General features: G+C 37.0%; 1 non-coding gene and 44 pseudogenes across 1 annotated transcript; all 45 read right to left on the bottom strand.

Annotated features, from left to right (window-relative positions):
- Window positions 1–38: 38 nt before the first annotated feature.
- Window positions 39–157, bottom strand: LOC124331264 (annotated as a pseudogene).
- A 414-nt stretch (window positions 158–571) lies between these two features.
- Window positions 572–690, bottom strand: LOC124331263 (annotated as a pseudogene).
- A 414-nt stretch (window positions 691–1,104) lies between these two features.
- LOC124335147 lies at window positions 1,105–1,223 on the bottom strand (annotated as a pseudogene).
- A 414-nt stretch (window positions 1,224–1,637) lies between these two features.
- Window positions 1,638–1,756, bottom strand: LOC124331262 (annotated as a pseudogene).
- A 414-nt stretch (window positions 1,757–2,170) lies between these two features.
- Window positions 2,171–2,289, bottom strand: LOC124331261 (annotated as a pseudogene).
- A 414-nt stretch (window positions 2,290–2,703) lies between these two features.
- Window positions 2,704–2,822, bottom strand: LOC124331260 (annotated as a pseudogene).
- Window positions 2,823–3,236: 414 nt separating this feature from the next.
- On the bottom strand, window positions 3,237–3,355 carry LOC124331259 (annotated as a pseudogene).
- A 414-nt stretch (window positions 3,356–3,769) lies between these two features.
- Window positions 3,770–3,888, bottom strand: LOC124331257 (annotated as a pseudogene).
- A 414-nt stretch (window positions 3,889–4,302) lies between these two features.
- On the bottom strand, window positions 4,303–4,421 carry LOC124331256 (annotated as a pseudogene).
- Window positions 4,422–4,835: 414 nt separating this feature from the next.
- LOC124331255 lies at window positions 4,836–4,954 on the bottom strand (annotated as a pseudogene).
- Window positions 4,955–5,238: 284 nt separating this feature from the next.
- LOC124331254 lies at window positions 5,239–5,357 on the bottom strand (annotated as a pseudogene).
- A 414-nt stretch (window positions 5,358–5,771) lies between these two features.
- Window positions 5,772–5,890, bottom strand: LOC124331253 (annotated as a pseudogene).
- A 414-nt stretch (window positions 5,891–6,304) lies between these two features.
- LOC124331251 lies at window positions 6,305–6,423 on the bottom strand (annotated as a pseudogene).
- Window positions 6,424–6,707: 284 nt separating this feature from the next.
- LOC124331250 lies at window positions 6,708–6,826 on the bottom strand (annotated as a pseudogene).
- A 414-nt stretch (window positions 6,827–7,240) lies between these two features.
- LOC124331249 lies at window positions 7,241–7,359 on the bottom strand (annotated as a pseudogene).
- A 284-nt stretch (window positions 7,360–7,643) lies between these two features.
- On the bottom strand, window positions 7,644–7,762 carry LOC124331248 (annotated as a pseudogene).
- Window positions 7,763–8,176: 414 nt separating this feature from the next.
- LOC124331247 lies at window positions 8,177–8,295 on the bottom strand (annotated as a pseudogene).
- Window positions 8,296–8,579: 284 nt separating this feature from the next.
- On the bottom strand, window positions 8,580–8,698 carry LOC124331245 (annotated as a pseudogene).
- A 414-nt stretch (window positions 8,699–9,112) lies between these two features.
- LOC124331244 lies at window positions 9,113–9,231 on the bottom strand (annotated as a pseudogene).
- Window positions 9,232–9,645: 414 nt separating this feature from the next.
- On the bottom strand, window positions 9,646–9,764 carry LOC124331243 (annotated as a pseudogene).
- Window positions 9,765–10,048: 284 nt separating this feature from the next.
- On the bottom strand, window positions 10,049–10,167 carry LOC124331242 (annotated as a pseudogene).
- Window positions 10,168–10,581: 414 nt separating this feature from the next.
- LOC124331241 lies at window positions 10,582–10,700 on the bottom strand (annotated as a pseudogene).
- A 284-nt stretch (window positions 10,701–10,984) lies between these two features.
- LOC124331240 lies at window positions 10,985–11,103 on the bottom strand (annotated as a pseudogene).
- A 414-nt stretch (window positions 11,104–11,517) lies between these two features.
- On the bottom strand, window positions 11,518–11,636 carry LOC124331239 (annotated as a pseudogene).
- Window positions 11,637–11,920: 284 nt separating this feature from the next.
- LOC124331238 lies at window positions 11,921–12,039 on the bottom strand (annotated as a pseudogene).
- Window positions 12,040–12,323: 284 nt separating this feature from the next.
- On the bottom strand, window positions 12,324–12,442 carry LOC124331237 (annotated as a pseudogene).
- A 285-nt stretch (window positions 12,443–12,727) lies between these two features.
- LOC124331236 lies at window positions 12,728–12,846 on the bottom strand (annotated as a pseudogene).
- A 414-nt stretch (window positions 12,847–13,260) lies between these two features.
- On the bottom strand, window positions 13,261–13,379 carry LOC124331234 (annotated as a pseudogene).
- A 284-nt stretch (window positions 13,380–13,663) lies between these two features.
- Window positions 13,664–13,782, bottom strand: LOC124331233 (annotated as a pseudogene).
- A 414-nt stretch (window positions 13,783–14,196) lies between these two features.
- LOC124331232 lies at window positions 14,197–14,315 on the bottom strand (annotated as a pseudogene).
- A 284-nt stretch (window positions 14,316–14,599) lies between these two features.
- Window positions 14,600–14,718, bottom strand: LOC124331231 (annotated as a pseudogene).
- Window positions 14,719–15,002: 284 nt separating this feature from the next.
- LOC124331230 lies at window positions 15,003–15,121 on the bottom strand (annotated as a pseudogene).
- A 414-nt stretch (window positions 15,122–15,535) lies between these two features.
- Window positions 15,536–15,654, bottom strand: LOC124331229 (annotated as a pseudogene).
- Window positions 15,655–16,068: 414 nt separating this feature from the next.
- On the bottom strand, window positions 16,069–16,187 carry LOC124331228 (annotated as a pseudogene).
- A 414-nt stretch (window positions 16,188–16,601) lies between these two features.
- Window positions 16,602–16,720, bottom strand: LOC124333336. Its single transcript, XR_006916866.1, has one exon. It is a non-coding gene; the product is annotated as a 5S ribosomal RNA (ribosomal RNA).
- Window positions 16,721–17,134: 414 nt separating this feature from the next.
- On the bottom strand, window positions 17,135–17,253 carry LOC124331227 (annotated as a pseudogene).
- Window positions 17,254–17,537: 284 nt separating this feature from the next.
- LOC124331226 lies at window positions 17,538–17,656 on the bottom strand (annotated as a pseudogene).
- Window positions 17,657–17,940: 284 nt separating this feature from the next.
- LOC124334305 lies at window positions 17,941–18,059 on the bottom strand (annotated as a pseudogene).
- A 284-nt stretch (window positions 18,060–18,343) lies between these two features.
- Window positions 18,344–18,462, bottom strand: LOC124331225 (annotated as a pseudogene).
- A 284-nt stretch (window positions 18,463–18,746) lies between these two features.
- LOC124331223 lies at window positions 18,747–18,865 on the bottom strand (annotated as a pseudogene).
- A 414-nt stretch (window positions 18,866–19,279) lies between these two features.
- LOC124331222 lies at window positions 19,280–19,398 on the bottom strand (annotated as a pseudogene).
- Window positions 19,399–19,812: 414 nt separating this feature from the next.
- Window positions 19,813–19,931, bottom strand: LOC124331221 (annotated as a pseudogene).
- A 284-nt stretch (window positions 19,932–20,215) lies between these two features.
- Window positions 20,216–20,334, bottom strand: LOC124331220 (annotated as a pseudogene).
- Window positions 20,335–20,748: 414 nt separating this feature from the next.
- LOC124334952 lies at window positions 20,749–20,867 on the bottom strand (annotated as a pseudogene).
- A 284-nt stretch (window positions 20,868–21,151) lies between these two features.
- Window positions 21,152–21,270, bottom strand: LOC124331219 (annotated as a pseudogene).
- Between the last annotated feature and the right edge of the window lie 100 nt (window positions 21,271–21,370).

Genomic DNA, 21,370 nt, shown 5'->3' with positions numbered 1-21,370 from the left:
AATTTCAAGAAGTTTGTTATTGAAAACAAACTGTTCATCGCCAACGACATCCCGTATTCCCAAGCGGTCACCCTTCCAAGTACTAACGGGACTCGACGTAACTTAACTTCTGGGAGCTGACGAGACCAGGTGCGTTCTACGTGATATGGCCGTTGACATTCAAAAATGAAAATTTACCCTCCCAGTCCCAATGGATGAATAGAAAATCACTTCAAAGTGATAGAAATGTTTTTTCATTGAATTTGGACTCGTAACCATCGCGAATAAAAAAGCGCGATAAACTTTGAAAAACTCGCAATGAAATTTATCCAGAATCATTCCTATAGATGAATTGAACCTATCTCTATGCCATTGATATTTTTGATCTACGAATTTGGACTGGTAACCATCGCGATTAAAAAACGCGATAAACTTTGAAAAACTCTCAATGGAATTGATCCAGAATCATTCTTATAGATGAATTGAACCTATCTCTAAGGCATTGAAATTTTTTATCTACGAATTTGGACTGGTAACCATCGTGATTGAAAAAAAATTTCAAGAAGTTTGTTATTGAAAACAAACTGTTCATCGCCAACGACATCCCGTATTCCCAAGCGGTCACCCTTCCAAGTACTAACGGGACTCGACGTAACTTAACTTCTGGGAGCTGACGAGACCAGGTGCGTTCTACGTGATATGGCCGTTGACATTCAAAAATGAAAATTTACCCTCCCAGTCCCAATGGATGAATAGAAAATCACTTCAAAGTGATAGAAATGTTTTTTCATTGAATTTGGACTCGTAACCATCGCGAATAAAAAAGCGCGATAAACTTTGAAAAACTCGCAATGAAATTTATCCAGAATCATTCCTATAGATGAATTGAACCTATCTCTATGCCATTGATATTTTTGATCTACGAATTTGGACTGGTAACCATCGCGATTAAAAAACGCGATAAACTTTGAAAAACTCTCAATGGAATTGATCCAGAATCATTCTTATAGATGAATTGAACCTATCTCTATGCCATTGAAATTTTTTATCTAAGAATTTGGACTGGTAACCATCGTGATTGAAAAAAAATTTCAAGAAGTTTGTTATTGAAAACAAACTGTTCATCGCCAACGACATCCCGTATTCCCAAGCGGTCACCCTTCCAAGTACTAACGGGACTTGACGTAACTTAACTTCTGGGAGCTGACGAGACCAGGTGCGTTCTACGTGATATGGCCGTTGACATTCAAAAATGAAAATTTACCCTCCCAGTCCCAATGGATGAATAGAAAATCACTTCAAAGTGATAGAAATGTTTGTTCATTGAATTTGGACTCGTAACCATCGCGAATAAAAAAGCGCGATAAACTTTGAAAAACTCGCAATGAAATTTATCCAGAATCATTCCTATAGATGAATTGAACCTATCTCTATGCCATTGATATTTTTGATCTACGAATTTGGACTGGTAACCATCGCGATTAAAAAACGCGATAAACTTTGAAAAACTCTCAATGGAATTGATCCAGAATCATTCTTATAGATGAATTGAACCTATCTCTAAGGCATTGAAATTTTTTATCTACGAATTTGGACTGGTAACCATCGTGATTGAAAAAAAATTTCAAGAAGTTTGTTATTGAAAACAAACTGTTCATCGCCAACGACATCCCGTATTCCCAAGCGGTCACCCTTCCAAGTACTAACGGGACTCGACGTAACTTAACTTCTGGGAGCTGACGAGACCAGGTGCGTTCTACGTGATATGGCCGTTGACATTCAAAAATGAAAATTTACCCTCCCAGTCCCAATGGATGAATAGAAAATCACTTCAAAGTGATAGAAATGTTTTTTCATTGAATTTGGACTCGTAACCATCGCGAATAAAAAAGCGCGATAAACTTTGAAAAACTCGCAATGAAATTTATCCAGAATCATTCCTATAGATGAATTGAACCTATCTCTATGCCATTGATATTTTTGATCTACGAATTTGGACTGGTAACCATCGCGATTAAAAAACGCGATAAACTTTGAAAAACTCTCAATGGAATTGATCCAGAATCATTCTTATAGATGAATTGAACCTATCTCTATGCCATTGAAATTTTTTATCTAAGAATTTGGACTGGTAACCATCGTGATTGAAAAAAAATTTCAAGAAGTTTGTTATTGAAAACAAACTGTTCATCGCCAACGACATCCCGTATTCCCAAGCGGTCACCCTTCCAAGTACTAACGGGACTCGACGTAACTTAACTTCTGGGAGCTGACGAGACCAGGTGCGTTCTACGTGATATGGCCGTTGACATTCAAAAATGAAAATTTACCCTCCCAGTCCCAATGGATGAATAGAAAATCACTTCAAAGTGATAGAAATGTTTTTTCATTGAATTTGGACTCGTAACCATCGCGAATAAAAAAGCGCGATAAACTTTGAAAAACTCGCAATGAAATTTATCCAGAATCATTCCTATAGATGAATTGAACCTATCTCTATGCCATTGATATTTTTGATCTACGAATTTGGACTGGTAACCATCGCGATTAAAAAACGCGATAAACTTTGAAAAACTCTCAATGGAATTGATCCAGAATCATTCTTATAGATGAATTGAACCTATCTCTATGCCATTGAAATTTTTTATCTAAGAATTTGGACTGGTAACCATCGTGATTGAAAAAAAATTTCAAGAAGTTTGTTATTGAAAACAAACTGTTCATCGCCAACGACATCCCGTATTCCCAAGCGGTCACCCTTCCAAGTACTAACGGGACTCGACGTAACTTAACTTCTGGGAGCTGACGAGACCAGGTGCGTTCTACGTGATATGGCCGTTGACATTCAAAAATGAAAATTTACCCTCCCAGTCCCAATGGATGAATAGAAAATCACTTCAAAGTGATAGAAATGTTTTTTCATTGAATTTGGACTCGTAACCATCGCGAATAAAAAAGCGCGATAAACTTTGAAAAACTCGCAATGAAATTTATCCAGAATCATTCCTATAGATGAATTGAACCTATCTCTATGCCATTGATATTTTTGATCTACGAATTTGGACTGGTAACCATCGCGATTAAAAAACGCGATAAACTTTGAAAAACTCTCAATGGAATTGATCCAGAATCATTCTTATAGATGAATTGAACCTATCTCTATGCCATTGAAATTTTTTATCTAAGAATTTGGACTGGTAACCATCGTGATTGAAAAAAAATTTCAAGAAGTTTGTTATTGAAAACAAACTGTTCATCGCCAACGACATCCCGTATTCCCAAGCGGTCACCCTTCCAAGTACTAACGGGACTCGACGTAACTTAACTTCTGGGAGCTGACGAGACCAGGTGCGTTCTACGTGATATGGCCGTTGACATTCAAAAATGAAAATTTACCCTCCCAGTCCCAATGGATGAATAGAAAATCACTTCAAAGTGATAGAAATGTTTTTTCATTGAATTTGGACTCGTAACCATCGCGAATAAAAAAGCGCGATAAACTTTGAAAAACTCGCAATGAAATTTATCCAGAATCATTCCTATAGATGAATTGAACCTATCTCTATGCCATTGATATTTTTGATCTACGAATTTGGACTGGTAACCATCGCGATTAAAAAACGCGATAAACTTTGAAAAACTCTCAATGGAATTGATCCAGAATCATTCTTATAGATGAATTGAACCTATCTCTAAGGCATTGAAATTTTTTATCTACGAATTTGGACTGGTAATTATCGTGATTGAAAAAAAATTTCAAGAAGTTTGTTATTGAAAACAAACTGTTCATCGCCAACGACATCCCGTATTCCCAAGCGGTCACCCTTCCAAGTACTAACGGGACTCGACGTAACTTAACTTCTGGGAGCTGACGAGACCAGGTGCGTTCTACGTGATATGGCCGTTGACATTCAAAAATGAAAATTTACCCTCCCAGTCCCAATGGATGAATAGAAAATCACTTCAAAGTGATAGAAATGTTTTTTCATTGAATTTGGACTCGTAACCATCGCGAATAAAAAAGCGCGATAAACTTTGAAAAACTCGCAATGAAATTTATCCAGAATCATTCCTATAGATGAATTGAACCTATCTCTATGCCATTGATATTTTTGATCTACGAATTTGGACTGGTAACCATCGCGATTAAAAAACGCGATAAACTTTGAAAAACTCTCAATGGAATTGATCCAGAATCATTCTTATAGATGAATTGAACCTATCTCTAAGGCATTGAAATTTTTTATCTACGAATTTGGACTGGTAATTATCGTGATTGAAAAAAAATTTCAAGAAGTTTGTTATTGAAAACAAACTGTTCATCGCCAACGACATCCCGTATTCCCAAGCGGTCACCCTTCCAAGTACTAACGGGACTCGACGTAACTTAACTTCTGGGAGCTGACGAGACCAGGTGCGTTCTACGTGATATGGCCGTTGACATTCAAAAATGAAAATTTACCCTCCCAGTCCCAATGGATGAATAGAAAATCACTTCAAAGTGATAGAAATGTTTTTTCATTGAATTTGGACTCGTAACCATCGCGAATAAAAAAGCGCGATAAACTTTGAAAAACTCGCAATGAAATTTATCCAGAATCATTCCTATAGATGAATTGAACCTATCTCTATGCCATTGATATTTTTGATCTACGAATTTGGACTGGTAACCATCGCGATTAAAAAACGCGATAAACTTTGAAAAACTCTCAATGGAATTGATCCAGAATCATTCTTATAGATGAATTGAACCTATCTCTAAGGCATTGAAATTTTTTATCTACGAATTTGGACTGGTAATTATCGTGATTGAAAAAAAATTTCAAGAAGTTTGTTATTGAAAACAAACTGTTCATCGCCAACGACATCCCGTATTCCCAAGCGGTCACCCTTCCAAGTACTAACGGGACTCGACGTAACTTAACTTCTGGGAGCTGACGAGACCAGGTGCGTTCTACGTGATATGGCCGTTGACATTCAAAAATGAAAATTTACCCTCCCAGTCCCAATGGATGAATAGAAAATCACTTCAAAGTGATAGAAATGTTTGTTCATTGAATTTGGACTCGTAACCATCGCGAATAAAAAAGCGCGATAAACTTTGAAAAACTCGCAATGAAATTTATCCAGAATCATTCCTATAGATGAATTGAACCTATCTCTATGCCATTGAAATTTTTTATCTAAGAATTTGGACTGGTAACCATCGTGATTGAAAAAAAATTTCAAGAAGTTTGTTATTGAAAACAAACTGTTCATCGCCAACGACATCCCGTATTCCCAAGCGGTCACCCTTCCAAGTACTAACGGGACTCGACGTAACTTAACTTCTGGGAGCTGACGAGACCAGGTGCGTTCTACGTGATATGGCCGTTGACATTCAAAAATGAAAATTTACCCTCCCAGTCCCAATGGATGAATAGAAAATCACTTCAAAGTGATAGAAATGTTTTTTCATTGAATTTGGACTCGTAACCATCGCGAATAAAAAAGCGCGATAAACTTTGAAAAACTCGCAATGAAATTTATCCAGAATCATTCCTATAGATGAATTGAACCTATCTCTATGCCATTGATATTTTTGATCTACGAATTTGGACTGGTAACCATCGCGATTAAAAAACGCGATAAACTTTGAAAAACTCTCAATGGAATTGATCCAGAATCATTCTTATAGATGAATTGAACCTATCTCTATGCCATTGAAATTTTTTATCTAAGAATTTGGACTGGTAACCATCGTGATTGAAAAAAAATTTCAAGAAGTTTGTTATTGAAAACAAACTGTTCATCGCCAACGACATCCCGTATTCCCAAGCGGTCACCCTTCCAAGTACTAACGGGACTCGACGTAACTTAACTTCTGGGAGCTGACGAGACCAGGTGCGTTCTACGTGATATGGCCGTTGACATTCAAAAATGAAAATTTACCCTCCCAGTCCCAATGGATTAATAGAAAATCACTTCAAAGTGATAGAAATGTTTTTTCATTGAATTTGGACTCGTAACCATCGCGAATAAAAAAGCGCGATAAACTTTGAAAAACTCGCAATGAAATTTATCCAGAATCATTCCTATAGATGAATTGAACCTATCTCTATGCCATTGATATTTTTGATCTACGAATTTGGACTGGTAACCATCGCGATTAAAAAACGCGATAAACTTTGAAAAACTCTCAATGGAATTGATCCAGAATCATTCTTATAGATGAATTGAACCTATCTCTAAGGCATTGAAATTTTTTATCTACGAATTTGGACTGGTAATTATCGTGATTGAAAAAAAATTTCAAGAAGTTTGTTATTGAAAACAAACTGTTCATCGCCAACGACATCCCGTATTCCCAAGCGGTCACCCTTCCAAGTACTAACGGGACTCGACGTAACTTAACTTCTGGGAGCTGACGAGACCAGGTGCGTTCTACGTGATATGGCCGTTGACATTCAAAAATGAAAATTTACCCTCCCAGTCCCAATGGATGAATAGAAAATCACTTCAAAGTGATAGAAATGTTTGTTCATTGAATTTGGACTCGTAACCATCGCGAATAAAAAAGCGCGATAAACTTTGAAAAACTCGCAATGAAATTTATCCAGAATCATTCCTATAGATGAATTGAACCTATCTCTATGCCATTGAAATTTTTTATCTAAGAATTTGGACTGGTAACCATCGTGATTGAAAAAAAATTTCAAGAAGTTTGTTATTGAAAACAAACTGTTCATCGCCAACGACATCCCGTATTCCCAAGCGGTCACCCTTCCAAGTACTAACGGGACTCGACGTAACTTAACTTCTGGGAGCTGACGAGACCAGGTGCGTTCTACGTGATATGGCCGTTGACATTCAAAAATGAAAATTTACCCTCCCAGTCCCAATGGATGAATAGAAAATCACTTCAAAGTGATAGAAATGTTTTTTCATTGAATTTGGACTCGTAACCATCGCGAATAAAAAAGCGCGATAAACTTTGAAAAACTCGCAATGAAATTTATCCAGAATCATTCCTATAGATGAATTGAACCTATCTCTATGCCATTGATATTTTTGATCTACGAATTTGGACTGGTAACCATCGCGATTAAAAAACGCGATAAACTTTGAAAAACTCTCAATGGAATTGATCCAGAATCATTCTTATAGATGAATTGAACCTATCTCTAAGGCATTGAAATTTTTTATCTACGAATTTGGACTGGTAATTATCGTGATTGAAAAAAAATTTCAAGAAGTTTGTTATTGAAAACAAACTGTTCATCGCCAACGACATCCCGTATTCCCAAGCGGTCACCCTTCCAAGTACTAACGGGACTCGACGTAACTTAACTTCTGGGAGCTGACGAGACCAGGTGCGTTCTACGTGATATGGCCGTTGACATTCAAAAATGAAAATTTACCCTCCCAGTCCCAATGGATGAATAGAAAATCACTTCAAAGTGATAGAAATGTTTGTTCATTGAATTTGGACTCGTAACCATCGCGAATAAAAAAGCGCGATAAACTTTGAAAAACTCGCAATGAAATTTATCCAGAATCATTCCTATAGATGAATTGAACCTATCTCTATGCCATTGAAATTTTTTATCTAAGAATTTGGACTGGTAACCATCGTGATTGAAAAAAAATTTCAAGAAGTTTGTTATTGAAAACAAACTGTTCATCGCCAACGACATCCCGTATTCCCAAGCGGTCACCCTTCCAAGTACTAACGGGACTCGACGTAACTTAACTTCTGGGAGCTGACGAGACCAGGTGCGTTCTACGTGATATGGCCGTTGACATTCAAAAATGAAAATTTACCCTCCCAGTCCCAATGGATGAATAGAAAATCACTTCAAAGTGATAGAAATGTTTTTTCATTGAATTTGGACTCGTAACCATCGCGAATAAAAAAGCGCGATAAACTTTGAAAAACTCGCAATGAAATTTATCCAGAATCATTCCTATAGATGAATTGAACCTATCTCTATGCCATTGATATTTTTGATCTACGAATTTGGACTGGTAACCATCGCGATTAAAAAACGCGATAAACTTTGAAAAACTCTCAATGGAATTGATCCAGAATCATTCTTATAGATGAATTGAACCTATCTCTAAGGCATTGAAATTTTTTATCTACGAATTTGGACTGGTAATTATCGTGATTGAAAAAAAATTTCAAGAAGTTTGTTATTGAAAACAAACTGTTCATCGCCAACGACATCCCGTATTCCCAAGCGGTCACCCTTCCAAGTACTAACGGGACTCGACGTAACTTAACTTCTGGGAGCTGACGAGACCAGGTGCGTTCTACGTGATATGGCCGTTGACATTCAAAAATGAAAATTTACCCTCCCAGTCCCAATGGATGAATAGAAAATCACTTCAAAGTGATAGAAATGTTTGTTCATTGAATTTGGACTCGTAACCATCGCGAATAAAAAAGCGCGATAAACTTTGAAAAACTCGCAATGAAATTTATCCAGAATCATTCCTATAGATGAATTGAACCTATCTCTATGCCATTGAAATTTTTTATCTAAGAATTTGGACTGGTAACCATCGTGATTGAAAAAAAATTTCAAGAAGTTTGTTATTGAAAACAAACTGTTCATCGCCAACGACATCCCGTATTCCCAAGCGGTCACCCTTCCAAGTACTAACGGGACTCGACGTAACTTAACTTCTGGGAGCTGACGAGACCAGGTGCGTTCTACGTGATATGGCCGTTGACATTCAAAAATGAAAATTTACCCTCCCAGTCCCAATGGATGAATAGAAAATCACTTCAAAGTGATAGAAATGTTTTTTCATTGAATTTGGACTCGTAACCATCGCGAATAAAAAAGCGCGATAAACTTTGAAAAACTCGCAATGAAATTTATCCAGAATCATTCCTATAGATGAATTGAACCTATCTCTATGCCATTGATATTTTTGATCTACGAATTTGGACTGGTAACCATCGCGATTAAAAAACGCGATAAACTTTGAAAAACTCTCAATGGAATTGATCCAGAATCATTCTTATAGATGAATTGAACCTATCTCTAAGGCATTGAAATTTTTTATCTACGAATTTGGACTGGTAACCATCGTGATTGAAAAAAAATTTCAAGAAGTTTGTTATTGAAAACAAACTGTTCATCGCCAACGACATCCCGTATTCCCAAGCGGTCACCCTTCCAAGTACTAACGGGACTCGACGTAACTTAACTTCTGGGAGCTGACGAGACCAGGTGCGTTCTACGTGATATGGCCGTTGACATTCAAAAATGAAAATTTACCCTCCCAGTCCCAATGGATGAATAGAAAATCACTTCAAAGTGATAGAAATGTTTTTTCATTGAATTTGGACTCGTAACCATCGCGAATAAAAAAGCGCGATAAACTTTGAAAAACTCGCAATGAAATTTATCCAGAATCATTCCTATAGATGAATTGAACCTATCTCTATGCCATTGATATTTTTGATCTACGAATTTGCACTGGTAACCATCGCGATTAAAAAACGCGATAAACTTTGAAAAACTCTCAATGGAATTGATCCAGAATCATTCTTATAGATGAATTGAACCTATCTCTAAGGCATTGAAATTTTTTATCTACGAATTTGGACTGGTAATTATCGTGATTGAAAAAAAATTTCAAGAAGTTTGTTATTGAAAACAAACTGTTCATCGCCAACGACATCCCGTATTCCCAAGCGGTCACCCTTCCAAGTACTAACGGGACTCGACGTAACTTAACTTCTGGGAGCTGACGAGACCAGGTGCGTTCTACGTGATATGGCCGTTGACATTCAAAAATGAAAATTTACCCTCCCAGTCCCAATGGATGAATAGAAAATCACTTCAAAGTGATAGAAATGTTTGTTCATTGAATTTGGACTCGTAACCATCGCGAATAAAAAAGCGCGATAAACTTTGAAAAACTCGCAATGAAATTTATCCAGAATCATTCAAATAGATGAATTGAACCTATCTCTATGCCATTGAAATTTTTTATCTAAGAATTTGGACTGGTAACCATCGTGATTGAAAAAAAATTTCAAGAAGTTTGTTATTGAAAACAAACTGTTCATCGCCAACGACATCCCGTATTCCCAAGCGGTCACCCTTCCAAGTACTAACGGGACTCGACGTAACTTAACTTCTGGGAGCTGACGAGACCAGGTGCGTTCTACGTGATATGGCCGTTGACATTCAAAAATGAAAATTTACCCTCCCAGTCCCAATGGATGAATAGAAAATCACTTCAAAGTGATAGAAATGTTTTTTCATTGAATTTGGACTCGTAACCATCGCGAATAAAAAAGCGCGATAAACTTTGAAAAACTCGCAATGAAATTTATCCAGAATCATTCCTATAGATGAATTGAACCTATCTCTATGCCATTGATATTTTTGATCTACGAATTTGGACTGGTAACCATCGCGATTAAAAAACGCGATAAACTTTGAAAAACTCTCAATGGAATTGATCCAGAATCATTCTTATAGATGAATTGAACCTATCTCTAAGGCATTGAAATTTTTTATCTACGAATTTGGACTGGTAATTATCGTGATTGAAAAAAAATTTCAAGAAGTTTGTTATTGAAAACAAACTGTTCATCGCCAACGACATCCCGTATTCCCAAGCGGTCACCCTTCCAAGTACTAACGGGACTCGACGTAACTTAACTTCTGGGAGCTGACGAGACCAGGTGCGTTCTACGTGATATGGCCGTTGACATTCAAAAATGAAAATTTACCCTCCCAGTCCCAATGGATGAATAGAAAATCACTTCAAAGTGATAGAAATGTTTGTTCATTGAATTTGGACTCGTAACCATCGCGAATAAAAAAGCGCGATAAACTTTGAAAAACTCGCAATGAAATTTATCCAGAATCATTCAAATAGATGAATTGAACCTATCTCTATGCCATTGAAATTTTTTATCTAAGAATTTGGACTGGTAACCATCGTGATTGAAAAAAAATTTCAAGAAGTTTGTTATTGAAAACAAACTGTTCATCGCCAACGACATCCCGTATTCCCAAGCGGTCACCCTTCCAAGTACTAACGGGACTCGACGTAACTTAACTTCTGGGAGCTGACGAGACCAGGTGCGTTCTACGTGATATGGCCGTTGACATTCAAAAATGAAAATTTACCCTCCCAGTCCCAATGGATGAATAGAAAATCACTTCAAAGTGATAGAAATGTTTTTTCATTGAATTTGGACTCGTAACCATCGCGAATAAAAAAGCGCGATAAACTTTGAAAAACTCGCAATGAAATTTATCCAGAATCATTCCTATAGATGAATTGAACCTATCTCTATGCCATTGATATTTTTGATCTACGAATTTGCACTGGTAACCATCGCGATTAAAAAACGCGATAAACTTTGAAAAACTCTCAATGGAATTGATCCAGAATCATTCTTATAGATGAATTGAACCTATCTCTAAGGCATTGAAATTTTTTATCTACGAATTTGGACTGGTAACCATCGTGATTGAAAAAAAATTTCAAGAAGTTTGTTATTGAAAACAATCTGTTCATCGCCAACGACATCCCGTATTCCCAAGCGGTCACCCTTCCAAGTACTAACGGGACTCGACGTAACTTAACTTCTGGGAGCTGACGAGACCAGGTGCGTTCTACGTGATATGGCCGTTGACATTCAAAAATGAAAATTTACCCTCCCAGTCCCAATGGATAAATAGAAAATCACTTCAAAGTGATAGAAATGTTTGTTCATTGAATTTGGACTCGTAACCATCGCGAATAAAAAAGCGCGATAAACTTTGAAAAACTCGCAATGAAATTTATCCAGAATCATTCAAATAGATGAATTGAACCTATCTCTATGCCATTGAAATTTTTTATCTAAGAATTTGGACTGGTAACCATCGTGATTGAAAAAAAATTTCAAGAAGTTTGTTATTGAAAACAAACTGTTCATCGCCAACGACATCCCGTATTCCCAAGCGGTCACCCTTCCAAGTACTAACGGGACTCGACGTAACTTAACTTCTGGGAGCTGACGAGACCAGGTGCGTTCTACGTGATATGGCCGTTGACATTCAAAAATGAAAATTTACCCTCCCAGTCCCAATGGATGAATAGAAAATCACTTCAAAGTGATAGAAATGTTTTTTCATTGAATTTGGACTCGTAACCATCGCGAATAAAAAAGCGCGATAAACTTTGAAAAACTCGCAATGAAATTTATCCAGAATCATTCCTATAGATGAATTGAACCTATCTCTAAGGCATTGAAATTTTTTATCTACGAATTTGGACTGGTAATTATCGTGATTGAAAAAAAATTTCAAGAAGTTTGTTATTGAAAACAAACTGTTCATCGCCAACGACATCCCGTATTCCCAAGCGGTCACCCTTCCAAGTACTAACGGGACTCGACGTAACTTAACTTCTGGGAGCTGACGAGACCAGGTGCGTTCTACGTGATATGGCCGTTGACATTCAAAAATGAAAATTTACCCTCCCAGTCCCAATGGATGAATAGAAAATCACTTCAAAGTGATAGAAATGTTTGTTCATTGAATTTGGACTCGTAACCATCGCGAATAAAAAAGCGCGATAAACTTTGAAAAACTCGCAATGAAATTTATCCAGAATCATTCAAATAGATGAATTGAACCTATCTCTATGCCATTGAAATTTTTTATCTAAGAATTTGGACTGGTAACCATCGTGATTGAAAAAAAAATTTCAAGAAGTTTGTTATTGAAAACAAACTGTTCATCGCCAACGACATCCCGTATTCCCAAGCGGTCACCCTTCCAAGTACTAACGGGACTCGACGTAACTTAACTTCTGGGAGCTGACGAGACCAGGTGCGTTCTACGTGATATGGCCGTTGACATTCAAAAATGAAAATTTACCCTCCCAGTCCCAATGGATGAATAGAAAATCACTTCAAAGTGATAGAAATGTTTTTTCATTGAATTTGGACTCGTAACCATCGCGAATAAAAAAGCGCGATAAACTTTGAAAAACTCGCAATGAAATTTATCCAGAATCATTCCTATAGATGAATTGAACCTATCTCTATGCCATTGATATTTTTGATCTACGAATTTGGACTGGTAACCATCGCGATTAAAAAACGCGATAAACTTTGAAAAACTCTCAATGGAATTGATCCAGAATCATTCTTATAGATGAATTGAACCTATCTCTAAGGCATTGAAATTTTTTATCTACGAATTTGGACTGGTAATTATCGTGATTGAAAAAAAATTTCAAGAAGTTTGTTATTGAAAACAAACTGTTCATCGCCAACGACATCCCGTATTCCCAAGCGGTCACCCTTCCAAGTACTAACGGGACTCGACGTAACTTAACTTCTGGGAGCTGACGAGACCAGGTGCGTTCTACGTGATATGGCCGTTGACATTCAAAAATGAAAATTTACCCTCCCAGTCCCAATGGATGAATAGAAAATCACTTCAAAGTGATAGAAATGTTTGTTCATTGAATTTGGACTCGTAACCATCGCGAATAAAAAAGCGCGATAAACTTTGAAAAACTCGCAATGAAATTTATCCAGAATCATTCAAATAGATGAATTGAACCTATCTCTATGCCATTGAAATTTTTTATCTAAGAATTTGGACTGGTAACCATCGTGATTGAAAAAAAATTTCAAGAAGTTTGTTATTGAAAACAAACTGTTCATCGCCAACGACATCCCGTATTCCCAAGCGGTCACCCTTCCAAGTACTAACGGGACTCGACGTAACTTAACTTCTGGGAGCTGACGAGACCAGGTGCGTTCTACGTGATATGGCCGTTGACATTCAAAAATGAAAATTTACCCTCCCAGTCCCAATGGATGAATAGAAAATCACTTCAAAGTGATAGAAATGTTTTTTCATTGAATTTGGACTCGTAACCATCGCGAATAAAAAAGCGCGATAAACTTTGAAAAACTCGCAATGAAATTTATCCAGAATCATTCCTATAGATGAATTGAACCTATCTCTATGCCATTGATATTTTTGATCTACGAATTTGCACTGGTAACCATCGCGATTAAAAAACGCGATAAACTTTGAAAAACTCTCAATGGAATTGATCCAGAATCATTCTTATAGATGAATTGAACCTATCTCTAAGGCATTGAAATTTTTTATCTACGAATTTGGACTGGTAACCATCGTGATTGAAAAAAAATTTCAAGAAGTTTGTTATTGAAAACAATCTGTTCATCGCCAACGACATCCCGTATTCCCAAGCGGTCACCCTTCCAAGTACTAACGGGACTCGACGTAACTTAACTTCTGGGAGCTGACGAGACCAGGTGCGTTCTACGTGATATGGCCGTTGACATTCAAAAATGAAAATTTACCCTCCCAGTCCCAATGGATAAATAGAAAATCACTTCAAAGTGATAGAAATGTTTGTTCATTGAATTTGGACTCGTAACCATCGCGAATAAAAAAGCGCGATAAACTTTGAAAAACTCGCAATGAAATTTATCCAGAATCATTCAAATAGATGAATTGAACCTATCTCTATGCCATTGAAATTTTTTATCTAAGAATTTGGACTGGTAACCATCGTGATTGAAAAAAAATTTCAAGAAGTTTGTTATTGAAAACAAACTGTTCATCGCCAACGACATCCCGTATTCCCAAGCGGTCACCCTTCCAAGTACTAACGGGACTCGACGTAACTTAACTTCTGGGAGCTGACGAGACCAGGTGCGTTCTACGTGATATGGCCGTTGACATTCAAAAATGAAAATTTACCCTCCCAGTCCCAATGGATGAATAGAAAATCACTTCAAAGTGATAGAAATGTTTGTTCATTGAATTTGGACTCGTAACCATCGCGAATAAAAAAGCGCGATAAACTTTGAAAAACTCGCAATGAAATTTATCCAGAATCATTCAAATAGATGAATTGAACCTATCTCTATGCCATTGAAATTTTTTATCTAAGAATTTGGACTGGTAACCATCGTGATTGAAAAAAAATTTCAAGAAGTTTGTTATTGAAAACAAACTGTTCATCGCCAACGACATCCCGTATTCCCAAGCGGTCACCCTTCCAAGTACTAACGGGACTCGACGTAACTTAACTTCTGGGAGCTGACGAGACCAGGTGCGTTCTACGTGATATGGCCGTTGACATTCAAAAATGAAAATTTACCCTCCCAGTCCCAATGGATGAATAGAAAATCACTTCAAAGTGATAGAAATGTTTTTTCATTGAATTTGGACTCGTAACCATCGCGAATAAAAAAGCGCGATAAACTTTGAAAAACTCGCAATGAAATTTATCCAGAATCATTCCTATAGATGAATTGAACCTATCTCTATGCCATTGATATTTTTGATCTACGAATTTGCACTGGTAACCATCGCGATTAAAAAACGCGATAAACTTTGAAAAACTCTCAATGGAATTGATCCAGAATCATTCTTATAGATGAATTGAACCTATCTCTAAGGCATTGAAATTTTTTATCTACGAATTTGGACTGGTAACCATCGTGATTGAAAAAAAATTTCAAGAAGTTTGTTATTGAAAACAATCTGTTCATCGCCAACGACATCCCGTATTCCCAAGCGGTCACCCTTCCAAGTACTAACGGGACTCGACGTAACTTAACTTCTGGGAGCTGACGAGACCAGGTGCGTTCTACGTGATATGGCCGTTGACATTCAAAAATGAAAATTTACCCTCCCAGTCCCAATGGATAAATAGAAAATCACTTCAAAGTGATAGAAATGTTTGTTCATTGAATTTGGACTCGTAACCATCGCGAATAAAAAAGCGCGATAAACTTTGAAAAACTCGCAATGAAATTTATCCAGAATCATTCCTATAGATGAATTGAACCTATCTCTATGCCATTGATATTTTTGATCTACGAATTTGGACTGGTAACCATCGCGATTAAAAAACGCGATAAACTTTGAAAAACTCTCAATGGAATTGATCCAGAATCATTCTTATAGATGAATTGAACCTATCTCTAAGGCATTGAAATTTTTTATCTACGAATTTGGACTGGTAACCATCGTGATTGAAAAAAAATTTCAAGAAGTTTGTTATTGAAAACAAACTGTTCATCGCCAACGACATCCCGTATTCCCAAGCGGTCACCCTTCCAAGTACTAACGGGACTCGACGTAACTTAACTTCTGGGAGCTGACGAGACCAGGTGCGTTCTACGTGATATGGCCGTTGACATTCAAAAATGAAAATTTACCCTCCCAGTCCCAATGGATGAATAGAAAATCACTTCAAAGTGATAGAAATGTTTTTTCATTGAATTTGGACTCGTAACCATCGCGAATAAAAAAGCGCGATAAACTTTGAAAAACTCGCAATGAAATTTATCCAGAATCATTCCTATAGATGAATTGAACCTATCTCTATGGCATTGATATTTTTGATCTACGAATTTGGACTGGTAACCATCGCGATTAAAAAACGCGATAAACTTTGAAAAACTCTCAATGGAATTGATCCAGAATCATTCTTATAGATGAATTGAACCTATCTCTAAGGCATTGAAATTTTTTATCTACGAATTTGGACTGGTAATTATCGTGATTGAAAAAAAATTTCAAGAAGTTTGTTATTGAAAACAAACTGTTCATCGTCAACGACATCCCGTATTCCCAAGCGGTCACCCTTCCAAGTACTAACGGGACTCGACGTAACTTAACTTCTGGGAGCTGACGAGACCAGGTGCGTTCTACGTGATATGGCCGTTGACATTCAAAAATGAAAATTTACCCTCCCAGTCCCAATGGATGAATAGAAAATCACTTCAAAGTGATAGAAATGTTTTTTCATTGAATTTGGACTCGTAACCATCGCGAATAAAAAAGCGCGATAAACTTTGAAAAACTCGCAATGAAATTTATCCAGAATCATTCCTATAGATGAATTGAACCTATCTCTATGCCATTGATATTTTTGATCTACGAATTTGGACTGGTAACCATCGCGATTAAAAAACGCGATAAACTTTGAAAAACTCTCAATGGAATTGATCCAGAATCATTCTTATAGATGAATTGAACCTATCTCTAAGGCATTGAAATTTTTTATCTACGAATTTGGACTGGTAATTATCGTGATTGAAAAAAAATTTCAAGAAGTTTGTTATTGAAAACAAACTGTTCATCGCCAACGACATCCCGTATTCCCAAGCGGTCACCCTTCCAAGTACTAACGGGACTCGACGTAACTTAACTTCTGGGAGCTGACGAGACCAGGTGCGTTCTACGTGATATGGCCGTTGACATTCAAAAATGAAAATTTACCCTCCCAGTCCCAATGGATGAATAGAAAATCACTTCAAAGTGATAGAAATGTTTGTTCATTGAATTTGGACTAGTAACCATCGCGAATAAAAAAGCGCGATAAACTTTGAAAAACTCGCAATGAAATTTATCCAGAATCATTCAAATAGATGAATTGAACCTATCTCTATGCCATTGAAATTTTTTATCTAAGAATTTGGACTGGTAACCATCGTGATTGAAAAAAAATTTCAAGAAGTTTGTTATTGAAAACAAACTGTTCATCGCCAACGACATCCCGTATTCCCAAGCGGTCACCCTTCCAAGTACTAACGGGACTCGACGTAACTTAACTTCTGGGAGCTGACGAGACCAGGTGCGTTCTACGTGATATGGCCGTTGACATTCAAAAATGAAAATTTACCCTCCCAGTCCCAATGGATGAATAGAAAATCACTTCAAAGTGATAGAAATGTTTTTTCATTGAATTTGGACTCGTAACCATCGCGAATAAAAAAGCGCGATAAACTTTGAAAAACTCGCAATGAAATTTATCCAGAATCATTCAAATAGATGAATTGAACCTATCTCTATGCCATTGAAATTTTTTATCTAAGAATTTGGACTGGTAACCATCGTGATTGAAAAAAAATTTCAAGAAGTTTGTTATTGAAAACAAACTGTTCATCGCCAACGACTTCCCGTATTCCCAAGCGGTCACCCTTCCAAGTACTAACGGGACTCGACGTAACTTAACTTCTGGGAGCTGACGAGACCAGGTGCGTTCTACGTGATATGGCCGTTGACATTCAAAAATGAAAATTTACCCTCCCAGTCCCAATGGATGAATAGAAAATCACTTCAAAGTGATAGAAATGTTTTTTCATTGAATTTGGACTCGTAACCATCGCGAATAAAAAAGCGCGATAAACTTTGAAAAACTCGCAATGAAATTTATCCAGAATCATTCAAATAGATGAATTGAACCTATCTCTATGCCATTGAAATTTTTTATCTAAGAATTTGGACTGGTAACCATCGTGATTGAAAAAAAATTTCAAGAAGTTTGTTATTGAAAACAAACTGTTCATCGCCAACGACATCCCGTATTCCCAAGCGGTCACCCTTCCAAGTACTAACGGGACTCGACGTAACTTAACTTCTGGGAGCTGACGAGACCAGGTGCGTTCTACGTGATATGGCCGTTGACATTCAAAAATGAAAATTTACCCTCCCAGTCCCAATGGATGAATAGAAAATCACTTCAAAGTGATAGAAATGTTTGTTCATTGAATTTGGACTCGTAACCATCGCGAATAAAAAAGCGCGATAAACTTTGAAAAACTCGCAATGAAATTTATCCAGAATCATTCAAATAGATGAATTGAACCTATCTCTATGCCATTGAAATTTTTTATCTAAGAATTTGGACTGGTAACCATCGTGATTGAAAAAAAATTTCAAGAAGTTTGTTATTGAAAACAAACTGTTCATCGCCAACGACATCCCGTATTCCCAAGCGGTCACCCTTCCAAGTACTAACGGGACTCGACGTAACTTAACTTCTGGGAGCTGACGAGACCAGGTGCGTTCTACGTGATATGGCCGTTGACATTCAAAAATGAAAATTTACCCTCCCAGTCCCAATGGATGAATAGAAAATCACTTCAAAGTGATAGAAATGTTTTTTCATTGAATTTGGACTCGTAACCATCGCGAATAAAAAAGCGCGATAAACTTTGAAAAACTCGCAATGAAATTTATCCAGAATCATTCCTATAGATGAATTGAACCTATCTCTATGCCATTGATATTTTTGATCTACGAATTTGCACTGGTAACCATCGCGATTAAAAAACGCGATAAACTTTGAAAAACTCTCAATGGAATTGATCCAGAATCATTCTTATAGATGAATTGAACCTATCTCTAAGGCATTGAAATTTTTTATCTACGAATTTGGACTGGTAATTATCGTGATTGAAAAAAAATTTCAAGAAGTTTGTTATTGAAAACAAACTGTTCATCGCCAACGACATCCCGTATTCCCAAGCGGTCACCCTTCCAAGTACTAACGGGACTCGACGTAACTTAACTTCTGGGAGCTGACGAGACCAGGTGCGTTCTACGTGATATGGCCGTTGACATTCAAAAATGAAAATTTACCCTCCCAGTCCCAATGGATGAATAGAAAATCACTTCAAAGTGATAGAAATGTTTTTTCATTGAATTTGGACTCGTAACCATCGCGAATAAAAAAGCGCGATAAACTTTGAAAAACTCGCAATGAAATTTATCCAGAATCATTCCTATAGATGAATTGAACCTATCTCTATGCCATTGATATTTTTGATCTACGAATTTGGACTGGTAACCATCGCGATTAAAAAACGCGATAAACTTTGAAAAACTCTCAATGGAATTGATCCAGAATCATTCTTATAGATGAATTGAACCTATCTCTAAGGCATTGAAATTTTTTATCTACGAATTTGGACTGGTAATTATCGTGATTGAAAAAAAATTTCAAGAAGTTTGTTATTGAAAACAAACTGTTCATCGCCAACGACATCCCGTATTCCCAAGCGGTCACCCTTCCAAGTACTAACGGGACTCGACGTAACTTAACTTCTGGGAGCTGACGAGACCAGGTGCGTTCTACGTGATATGGCCGTTGACATTCAAAAATGAAAATTTACCCTCCCAGTCCCAATGGATGAATAGAAAATCACTTCAAAGTGATAGAAATGTTTGTTCATTGAATTTGGACTCGTAACCATCGCGAATAAAAAAGCGCGATAAACTTTGAAAAACTCGCAATGAAATTTATCCAGAATCATTCAAATAGATGAATTGAACCTATCTCTATGCCATTGAAATTTTTTATCTAAGAATTTGGACTGGTAACCATCGTGATTGAAAAAAAATTTCAAGAAGTTTGTTATTGAAAACAAACTGTTCATCGCCAACGACATCCCGTATTCCCAAGCGGTCACCCTTCCAAGTACTAACGGGACTCGACGTAACTTAACTTCTGGGAGCTGACGAGACCAGGTGCGTTCTACGTGATATGGCCGTTGACATTCAAAAATGAAAATTTACCCTCCCAGTCCCAATGGATGAATAGAAAATCACTTCAAAGTGATAGAAATGTTTTTTCATTGAATTTGGACTCGTAACCATCGCGAATAAAAAAGCGCGATAAACTTTGAAAAACTCGCAATGAAATTTATCCAGAATCATTCCTATAGATGAATTGAACCTATCTCTATGCCATTGATATTTTTGATCTACGAATTTGGACTGGTAACCATCGCGATTAAAAAACGCGATAAACTTTGAAAAACTCTCAATGGAATTGATCCAGAATCATTCTTATAGATGAATTGAACCTATCTCTAAGGCATTGAAATTTTTTATCTACGAATTTGGACTGGTAACCATCGTGATTGAAAAAAAATTTCAAGAAGTTTGTTATTGAAAACAATCTGTTCATCGCCAACGACATCCCGTATTCCCAAGCGGTCACCCTTCCAAGTACTAACGGGAATCGACGTAACTTAACTTCTGGGAGCTGACGAGACCAGGTGCGTTCTACGTGATATGGCCGTTGACATTCAAAAATGAAAATTTACCCTCCCAGTCCCAATGGATGAATAGAAAATCACTTCAAAGTGATAGAAATGTTTGTTCATTGAATTTGGACTCGTAACCATCGCGAATAAAAAAGCGCGATAAACTTTGAAAAACTCGCAATGAAATTTATCCAGAATCATTCAAATAGATGAATTGAACCTATCTCTATGCCATTGAAATTTTTTATCTAAGAATTTGGACTGGTAACCATCGTGATTGAAAAAAAATTTCAAGAAGTTTGTTATTGAAAACAAACTGTTCATCGCCAACGACATCCCGTATTCCCAAGCGGTCACCCTTCCAAGTACTAACGGGACTCGACGTAACTTAACTTCTGGGAGCTGACGAGACCAGGTGCGTTCTACGTGATATGGCCGTTGACATTCAAAAATGAAAATTTACCCTCCCAGTCCCAATGGATGAATAGAAAATCACTTCAAAGTGATAGAAATGTTTTTTCATTGAATTTGGACTCGTAACCA

Source organism: Daphnia pulicaria, chromosome 3, assembly GCF_021234035.1.
Source record: "Daphnia pulicaria isolate SC F1-1A chromosome 3, SC_F0-13Bv2, whole genome shotgun sequence".
NCBI classification, from domain to species: domain Eukaryota; kingdom Metazoa; phylum Arthropoda; class Branchiopoda; order Diplostraca; family Daphniidae; genus Daphnia; species Daphnia pulicaria.
Note: the sequence above shows the minus strand (reverse complement) of the source record. Positions and strands in the feature narration are given on the sequence as shown.